The sequence below is a fragment of the Canis aureus genome, chromosome 6 (genome assembly GCF_053574225.1).
Source record: "Canis aureus isolate CA01 chromosome 6, VMU_Caureus_v.1.0, whole genome shotgun sequence".
Classification (NCBI taxonomy): domain Eukaryota; kingdom Metazoa; phylum Chordata; class Mammalia; order Carnivora; family Canidae; genus Canis; species Canis aureus.
Window position 1 is genome coordinate 4,540,782 of NC_135616.1, and position 10,222 is coordinate 4,551,003.

The following is a 10,222-nucleotide window of genomic DNA, read 5'->3' on the forward strand; positions in this document are numbered from 1 at the left end:
CCAGAGTCTGCAGCTTTGCCACAAAGGAATGATCGCAGCAAGTGCCTGATGACAGCCTCCAGTGTCCTGGATGTGTGAGAATGGGGCCTGGCAGTGGGGAAACCGCCCATCCTGAAGAAGGGCTGGCTATCCACACAGAGCGACCTATGAACCTGTCTCCAGGGATAAGATCCTGAAGGGGAAATGAAAAAAAAAAAAAAAGATCCTGAAGGGGTCCCTGGATGCCACAGGACAAAAGGCAAATGCCTGAGGGCAGGCCAGGGTAACTGTGCACTGGGAGTATGGAAGCGAACCGGGATACAGCCGAGGGCCAGTGGGAACAGGTCAGATCTGGAGCAGCGTGTATTGGGCTACAGAAGAAATTTTATTAAAATTAATTTTACCTATTTCTTTTTGCTTTTTAATCTATTAGAACATTGAAAATTATATATGTGACTCATGTTCTATGTTTTTTTTAATCAGACAGTGTTGGTCTGGATTGTTTTCTTAATCAGAATGAACAGGGCAGCAAAGTTAGGAAAATTCTATGAAATATAGAAAGTGTAGGGGTGCCTGGGTGGCTCAGTAAGTTAAATGGCTGTTTTGGGCTTAGGCCATGATCTCAGAGTCCTGGGATGGAGCCCCGAGTTGAGCTCCCTGCTCCACAGGGGCCTGCTTCTCCCTCTCCCTCTGCTGTTCTCCCCACTTGCTCTCTGGCTCTTTCTCTCCATCAAATAAATAAAATAAAAATCCATATATATATATATATGGAGTTCACTCTCACAACACACGAATTTATGCAGCTCACCTGACAAAGCCTGTCCAGAGGGACTTGACTCACCTGGGCCAGAGGGACTTGACTTGACTTCTGAAAACAATCAGCACAAAACAAGTCCGGAGACATGGACAACCCTTGTAAAGCATATTAAGAAGCTGAATTTGCTTCCACGTGCAGGGAGAGGTTATCAAAGGTTATCAAAGGCTTAAGGAAGAACAAGGCATGTCCCTTTTATTTCCGGAAACCTGTTTTTGGTGGTGTGCTGCTACAGTGTTTAACACTCCAGCTTTCTGGAGAAGAGAAAAGGTCAAGAGAGAAGAAAGGCCCTGATCAGCAGCCTTTGGGATTTCTGAGGTGGAACTGCCCTGCCATGGCTGGGTCCACGCTACCCAGTGAGGTTCTGGACGACAAAGCGGAAGGGGAGGGAGTGCTAACAATCAGCTCAGGAGTGAGGCCTAGCTACTGTGTGGGGCCAGGATGGAGTGGGCAGATGGGGTTTGGGGACATGGTAGGCGGAACCTGCTGGGGGGCCAGCCAGGGAAGTAACACAGCAAGGATCAGTCCTCCATCTCTGCAGGGGCCCAAGACCCACTGCCTCCCTGTAGGGCAGTGTGGGAATCTCCAGGTTTCCGTTACAGACATGGTGTGCTAGCAATGTGGAAAGGACAGGGACCAAGCAGGCAGCTGGACATGAAAGACTGAAACTCAGAAGAAAGGCTGTTGGTCTAGGTCCTGAAACTCGGGAATGATCAGAAAAACCAGGTCTTTCAATCTGCAGGAAAAGACATGCTCCCAGTAGAGAAAAGAGGGAAAAAAGCCCTCCAGCATGGGGAGCAGGGGTGAAGGGAGGTGAGGGGGCAGGAGCACCCCAGGGGCTGGGAGGTGGTCCAGACGTGCCCTTAGGGGGGACAGTGGAGCCCTCTGCCCTGCTGAGATGTGGCCTGGTGGGCTCCTGCTACTCAGCCCTCCCACCGGCGCCCTCAGGGAGGCAGGGTCCTTCGTGGTCATCACCGTGGAAGAGCAATCAGTCTGCACGGCCCAGGGCCTGCATGTGGTAGGCCATCCTAAGACACAGATGCTTGGCCCAGGCGTGTGCACAAGGAGACACTTCAGCCCGGGGAGGGGGGTGGCAAGCTGGGTCCAGAAGGAAAAATTAAGATTTCTGGGCAGACGATTAGCATGGATCAGACCTGAGATTTTCACTCTTGCCACCCGCCTTTGGGGTTGACACCAGCTGTCTGTTCCTTGTCTGTTCCTTTGAGGGGCCAGATGTTCTCCTTTAGAAATTAGGAACTTGAAAGGTAAAAGAAGTCTTAGCCTCTCCATAAACTTTCTGGCTCCTTTAGTCCTGTACCTGCCAAGCTATAGTTCAGCTCCGCTTCACCAGTCTATTTGGAAATGTTGAGATTTACTCATGTCTGCGTCCTTCCCTTAACTGTCCCCTCACTCTATTGCTCCCACTCACTGAAACATGCTGGCATCATCCCGAGTGGTTTGCACATATTCTTCCTGCAGTCCTCACGGCTTCTCTGGCACTGGGGAGCTTGTACAAGCCCCACTTATAGACAAGGAAGCTGAGGCCCGGAGAGGTTGAGTTCCCTGGCCTGGGGGAGCTGGGATTTGACCCCAGGAGAGTGGCCAGGGGTCTCACCGGGAACCGCCATGCCATTCTGCCTGGCGACAGGACATTAGTCTGTCTCCCTCTTGGGGAGAGGAGACACTAGTCTCACTCCCTCTTGGGGAGGGTTCTTTTCAGATTCCTTGAAGAGTGACTGTGTTGTACCCTCTTCCATTTTACCACATCTTTACCGCAACCATCCCAAGTAGGTATTCCCATAAGAAAGTTGAGGCTCGGAGCGGTTTAGTAACTTTTCCAAGATCACAGGACTCTTAAATCCTTATCTCTTTAATTCTGAAGCAATAGAAACTTTGCCCCATAAATCAAGGCAGCAGAACTAGGATGTAGTAGAAGAAACATCACAGCGACTGCCATCCCCATAAACAATAGTTTGGTGAAGGAGCAAGTGCCAAAGACTTAGAAGCAAAAGATTCAGGTTTGAATTTCTACTCCACTGGCTCAACGATGTAGGGCAAACGGCTCTCTGCTAATTGTAAAAACGTCCTTCCTGCCCCTCAGGACTGTTAGACATTAAAACAAAAACAAAAACAAAAACCCACACACAAACCAACGAAGCCTTTGTGATTGTAAGATGTCCTATCGTCACTGGCCATCCGGCTCATCGGTGGGAAGCAGATGCCCGGCTGCAAGGCCCTCCCCTGGCTCTTTCTCTCACTGGTGAACCCTGCTCCTTGGGCAGCTCCCCAGCAGGTGGGCACTCAGCAGGGTCAGGAAGGGGCGCCCAAGCGCAGAAGTCCATCACGGCTCAGGCTGGGTCCAGCCACCTGCAGGTAAACTTGCAGCTCACAGCTGCGTCTTTGGACCGTCTGCCAGCTAAAGATGTGGTCTGTGAGAGAAGGTCATCAGGGTCACAGGTATCCAGGAAAATGCTGAGGTCCACAATTCACAGCTATTTTCCTGTCCAGGACTGCTCCAAGCCTTTAATTTGAGATAGTGTGTAGTGAGGTTCCAGAAAATACTACATAGACTTTCTTAAACTTTCTTAAACATTGAGCTATTTCCTTAGAACTAATTGTTCAAGGAGTATCTCTTGAGAAAATGGCCTGAGACATGGCCTGGGAGATGCTCCCTGCTGGAAGGGTTGCAGAAACAAGTAGTTGAGATGGAAAAGTGGCAGGTGGGCTCATACCTTCTCCAGGATTCTACTTAGACCATCTCCTCCTCTTGGGGGCGAGGAGATGTTTATTTGAATCCCCCTCTCTGCTAATAGTTCCCCAATCATCATCACTTGTTTAAGCAACTTAGAAGCCCACCTGCACAGGCAATGTTTGGGTGGTGGGGTTTCATTTCTTTTCTTTTCTTTTTTCTTTTCTTTTCTTTTCTTCTTTTCTGTCCTTCCTTCCTTTTCTTCTTTCTTTCTTTTCTTCTTTCCTTTTCTTTTTCTTTCTTTCTTTCTTTCTTTCTTTCTTTCTTTCTTCTTTCTTTCTTTCTTTCTTTCTTTCTTTCTTTCTTTCTTTCTTTCTTTCTTTCTTTTCCTTCCTTCCTTCCTTCCTTCCTTCCTTCCTTCCTTCCTTCCTTCCTTCCTTCCTTCCTTCCTTTCTTCTTCCTTTTCTTTTCTTTTCTTTTCTTTTTTCTTTTCTTTTCTTTTCTTTCTTTTCTTTCTTTTCTTTTCTTTTCATGAGAGACACAGAGAGAGAGGTAAACATAAGCAGAGGGAGAAGCCGACTTCCTGCGGGGAGCCCAATGCAGGACTCGACTCCAGAACCCCAGGATCATGTCCTGAGCCAAAGGCAGACACTCAACCACTGAGCCACCCAGGTGCCCCAGGTGGTAGAGTTTCTGAAGCCCAGGTTTGTAGGCCTTCACTGAGGAGGGTCCACACTTCCTGTTCCCACACTGCCACTATGTGGTGCTTTCTGTGTAACCAAGCCCCTATATTCTTTGTTGGGGAAGAGGGTATTTCTGTCAGAAACGTGCAAATATCTCTGGGTTGCTAACATGGGCAACCTTCCCCTGATCCAGTAACCCCATCTGAAGGGAGAAAGAGAAAGAGCCAAGGACTTCCCATTTAAGTGACTTTGTGACTCTCAGGAGAAAGAGCATGAATCCAGTGATGTCTGACTGAAAAAACAGTGGTTTCTTGGGGCCTCTGCATCAGGCATATATTAGACTCACAGGGTGGACAGAAGGACCAGAGGCAGAGCAGCCAGGAATACCCAGTTCCAGGGATGCAGGATCGGCTCTACCTGGACCTGTAGCTACACAGGGGGAGATGGCCGGGCGGCTGCAGCGGTCATGTCACCGATCACCAGGATTGATCTGTGGATGTGCCACCAGCACTGGATCCTCTGGCCAAAACAGTGCTCAGGTGTACTCCAAAAGAACAATCACGGGCAGTAGTGTCCAGCAGGACTTTCCAGGATGATAGAAAGGCTTTATTGTGCCCACCCAGTCTGGTAGCCACTAGACACATGGGCTATTGAGCATTTGAGATGTGGCTAGTGTGACAAAAGAAATGAATTTTACTTCGTTTTAAATTTTAATGGCTCCATGTGGGTATTCTATAGGACAGTGTGGCCTGGAGCCACATTGCTGATGTCAGCTAAGTGTTCAGAAGGTAGGGCAGAGAGATATTGTATTCTCAAAACTCTCTTGGTTCCTCACAAGGGACATAAGCCCAACCCTGGGTGGGGCACCTGCACATGTGTGAGGACACTGTTGGTTTGTCACAATGTTTGGGGGACACAACGAGCATTTAGTGGGCAAGAGCCAGGGAAAATAAGTGACCTACGATGAGGGGAGCAGGTCCATACGAGTTGCTCTGACCAAATGCTATTAACACCTCCTTACTCCTCCCCTCTTCCCTCGCTCCCCCACTCATCTGCAGGAAGAAGGAGCTCAAGACAGAGCCTTCGGGAAGGCCCAGGCTGAGTCACATCCACTACATAATGTTATGCCATGTCTTGATGCTAAGAGTAACAACAGGAAGATAAATATAACCAAGGGTTTGCATACAGAGCACAATGCATGCTGATGTGCATGATTCAGAGACAGACGCAGAGCTGCAAGTTTTTATCTGATTGGTAACTCTGAATCCTGTTCACCCATGCTAGCTATAGTTTGCTCCCAGTCCCTATGACTAACTTTGGAGTCAGTCTGTGTTAGGCTCTGGGCACTGCTCCCAGAGACCCAGGCACCCTGCACCAGCAGCTCTGACCAGGCCAGCTCTATAAGTGCTCTGCGGCGCCACTTGGTGGCTGGAAAATTCTAACACTGGAGCCCTGAAGAAGCTGTCCCTATAAACCTAAATAACCCTGCCCCAAAAAGGGAGGGAGGAAAGAAATACACAATGAATAATGATTCCACTCCAGAAATGTTTTCTGCTGGAAAACAGCATTAGGTGTCTTCAGAGCTCTGTTCCAAGGTGAGATCTGGAGAGGGTCTGAGAGGAGGGGCTCCATGGGAGTGCTAACCCTGAGGCTGGCCCTCACAGGAGGACCCTCCTCACCTCCAGCTCCCCTCTGCACCCTGGAAAAGCTGTGGATCCGTCTGGCTTGGCTCCACCGGCTTCCTGTCTCCCACGTGGCAGGTGGCTTCCCTCAGCCTTGGTTTGAGGTCGTTTTCTCTCTCTGCTTCTCCTCCCACTCTTGGAGATCCCAATCTCTTACCCACATGTCTCCTTCCAGATGGATTTGCCATGGTCCCTGCCCTGCTTCTCTCCCTGCATCTCTGCAGTGGGCAGCCTCCGGCTCCTGTGTGGGTTATCAGCTTGTGTGCACAAACTCAGTCTGGGGACATTTCCAGAGGGCAGCCCAGAGAGGCCAGGTGTGCCCTGCACTTGAGAAAGCAAAGGAGAAACAAATCACAAACATGGAACCCATGGACACAGGCAAGCTAGAATCACAGCTGGGAGGGAATCACCCAAGGATTTGTTGGTAAACATAAACATCTGTTTTCAGGAGACTTCCCCTGGCATTTCTATTGGGTCTAGGGCTTTGCTACTGTGGACTGGTAAAGTTCGGTTTCCTTACATCTCCCTGTCCCTCTCCTCACCCCCAGAGGTCTCTTAGCTTAATAATTCAAGGAAGCTGGATCAGAAGATGATCGATATTAACACAAGAAGTGCTATTTGTGTTTATTTACTCCGCAGTAAAGAGCCTGGAGGGCCTTGGTCCACTCCTGCTAATGATGTGAGGATGTCCAGGCTGTATGGACCCATCTTCACCCAACTTCCGGCACTAAGATCCCCAGGGTCCCTGAGGACTTCCTCCAGAATGAAGTAACAGCAGGGGAAGGAGTAAAAGGGACTCCCAGGTGTGCACCTGAAGGAGGGAGAAATGTGTACCTGAGCAGAAGCCCCTGCTTCCCAGCAGCCACATGCCTGGGTTTGGCTTCAACACCTTTGGCCTCTGGCAGGTGACCAGTGTAACTGAGCAGGGTCCATGCTCACAGGGCCCACATGTGGGGTTATCTTCAATTTCTCAATAATCTTGTTTTTGGATTTGTGTTTTGTAAGCAACATCTGATGGGTCAGTGGAAGATGTGCCAGGGCCTTGGAGCCTTGGCTCTCACATGGGGTCCACCTCCCCATCTTCACAGGGTGGGTTGTCAGCAACCGGCTCCCTGCTCCTGCCCACCAACCTGCTGCCACCTCTGCTGTGATGGTGACCTGGGTGCAGGTAGGGTCAGCGTCAGACCTGTGTCCTGGTGCCAAGCTGCAAAGCAGCACCCAAGTCCCCAAGAGGGCCTGGTCCCAAAGGACTGACACTGAATAGCAAATGCAGACATAATGAGAGAGAGAGACACAGAGGAAACAAATACACCCTTTTTCTTATTTTTGAAGAAAAGGGCCTGTACTTTCCTTTTGCACAGGGCCCAGAAAATCACCTAGCTGACCTGGCTAGAGAGGACCTCCAAACCTCACACTCACTGCCGGCTGGAACTGGGTATGTGTCATGAGGACCAGGATGGGGTTTCCAGCAGCTGCAGAGCAACTCTTGGCAGCCCTAAAGTTCTAGGTCATTTGGCGAACCTTGCATTTTCTTTCTTGTGCAGCTATCCACGGGCACACAACTGATGCGAGGTGATGCAGGAAGTGGGGAGCAGGGGCCAGCACTCACCATCCCATGTAGCCACAAGGTAACATGTCAATCCATATTCACCGGATGAGCGCACACCAGTGGTGTAAGAAGTCTCCAGGTCTCAACGGCACTCAGGTCTCGGTAAGTCTTAATACCTCCATCGCATTCATCTTTTTTTCTCGTGCCTTCTACACCCTTCTCTGATAACCTAGCTACATCAACCCAGTGTGTTTGCCAAGAGAATTGGTTAGGATTATCACATTATACTGTTTAAACTAATGTTCGGGGCAGCCCTGGTGGCACAGCGGTTTAGCGCCACCTGCAGCCCAGGATGTGATCCTGGAGACCTGGGGTCAAGTCCCATATCTGGCTCCCTTCAAGGAGCCTGCTTCTCCCTCTGTGTCTCTGCCTCTCTCTCTCTCTCTCTCTCATGAATAAATAAAATCTTTTAAAAATAATGTTCCGCTCTGAAAATAAAAGTCTGGGTATCCCTCTTAAACATGTCTGCAAGGTGACAGGATTGCCTGGCTCCTGGTGGGGTGTTCAACTGTGTATGTGCACACATAAGCCATGGATATGGACCTTGAGCTAAGAGGCTCCTGCGGAGGTGAGCATGGGACAAAGACACAAAGATAAACAAAACGTTCAGAGACTGAGGAAGCTGTTGAAGATGTTGGAAGATGCAAGTCAGGTACAAAACCACTTCCTAAATCTGGGGATATAGCAAAACATGTGTTGCTAATTCTACAATGCTCTAAGCATGACAGTTCAATCATGAGTTCATTTAGCATGCTTGGCTTTGGCCCTGAAGCTAAAAACATTTCTCTGCATGGTTCTGGGAGGTATCACTCTGCCCAGCAACATTTATAAAGACTCCTTAATTAAAAATCATATTCAATCAAATTCCAAGAAACATTTGCTAACAGCACAGTTAAAAGGAGCTGCTGGCATCAGGATTGAACCTAAGCACACTAAAAGTGTAACACTAGTTTCCTTCTGAACAGAAATCCTCAGCAGGCAAGGGGACTTCTGAAAGCTGTCTGTGCAATAAGCTACAGCAGTGCTGACTATTCTCACCACCAAGGTCTTCAGTGAAAAGAATAAGCGGGAAGATGTTCCACTTCTTGAACTTGGAAGCCCAGGTTCTAGAAAGAGCTGAAGAAGGGCTTCAAGAGGAAAGGCAAGGTTTCTGTGTAGGAGTTCTAAGGTTTGAAGAGTGCAACTCAAACCATGTTTGTTTCACATTTGTTTCTTTCCCAATGGCCATCTCTCCATCACCCCTGGGAAATCAAAGCCAAACTGTGCCTCAGCTTCAAGCAATAAAACAACTTCATGGTTGGGCTCTGATACCCGGAGAAGTTGCAGCCTGAGAGTCACCCAAGATACCCTAGAGGGCAGGTAGCTGAACAGATCTCCATGTGCTAACGTATTTCTCAAAGGGGGTCTTTACTTTAAAGAGAGAGAGAGAGAGAGAGAGAGAGATGCCTAGATGGCTCAGTGGTTGAGCCCAGTCTTTGGCTTATTCTAGTGTCCCAGGATGAAGTCTGGCATCAGGCTCCCCATAGGGAGCCTACTTCTCCCTTTGCCTGTGTCTCTGCCTCTTTTTCTATGTCTCTCATGAATAAATAAATAAGATCTCAAAAAACATAAAAGATTTTTGACAAAGAAAGAGATGGAGCATGAAGACAGCACAAGCAGGGGGAGCAGCAGGCAGAGGGAGGAGAAGCAGACTCCCCACTGAGCAGGGAGCCTGAGACCGGACTTGATCCTGAGATCATGACTGAGCTGAAGGCAGATGCTTAACTGACCAAGCCACCCAGGTGCCCTCTCAGAGCATATCTTTAAGTCATTCGTGTGCTTTGGCCTAATAATATGCAGCAGGGTATGTTCAATCCCTCTAAATTAGGCATGGATAGAGGGAGAAAACAATGCCCATGATTAAAGAACATTTTCATGAACTTAGTAATATTACACCTGTTCGGTTTAAAAAGTACTAATGAAGTCCTGGCTAATACCAATTAACAGAGATGAAGAGTAGGACAGGAAAATTTCAATAAGAGCAAACAGAGTAATATTTGTTGAGTGATTTTGCTCATGTACCTATTAATATTTATTTGATGCCTACCATGTGCCAAAACTGTTCCTGAAGACCCACAGGTGAGGACAAGAATGAAGGCCCTGCTTTCGTACAGACCATATTTTAATATTTGGAGTTCTCACCATTTGGAGTTCTCATCTCACTATGTGTAGATAATAAACACATAGCATAGTTTCAAGTACTGAGAAATGCTAGGAAGTAAAATAAAACAGGAGGGAGAGAGCAATCTGGATAGTGAGACCAAATCTCACAATCTCTGAGAGGGAACGAACCCTAATCTGCTCAGCCTGAGTCTGAAGCCAACTTTGAGAACAAACCACTATAGCCAGGGGGTGTGGACAGAATCCCAACATGAGCACTGAGGGCCCGTCACAATGCTGAAAGGTAGCTAGCTCAGTTTCCAAAGGGGGAAGGGAGATGTTGGGCTGTCACCCCACTACACCCCCAGGTTCAAAGCCACTGGTCCTGGTCTGAAGGCAGGCAGATTTCAGCTTCCAAGAGATCAGGAAGCAACGAAGGATACAAACAAAAGTCTGAGGCAGGGCAGGGAGCATCCTGAATGTGCAAAGCCCGAGGGCTGCAGCCCGTCAGTCAGTGGAACTGGGAGGCACCAAACGGCACAGAGATACAAGTCCCTAACAAAGGCTTATCCGAAGTTACCATCGGGTCATGAGGAAAATAAAATGAGGTCTTAGATAAAATGACTT

The 10,222-nt window shown here is 48.6% G+C and overlaps 1 long non-coding RNA gene across 1 annotated transcript in view; it reads left to right on the top strand.

Annotated features, from left to right (window-relative positions):
• Nucleotides 1-10,222, top strand: part of LOC144315428 (uncharacterized) — a 57,385-nt gene that overhangs the window by 26,984 nt on the left and 20,179 nt on the right. Inside the window, exon 5 of the long non-coding RNA XR_013381110.1 lies at nt 7,392-7,558. This is a non-coding gene — a long non-coding RNA (uncharacterized LOC144315428). The remainder of the gene's footprint in view (nt 1-7,391; nt 7,559-10,222) is intronic.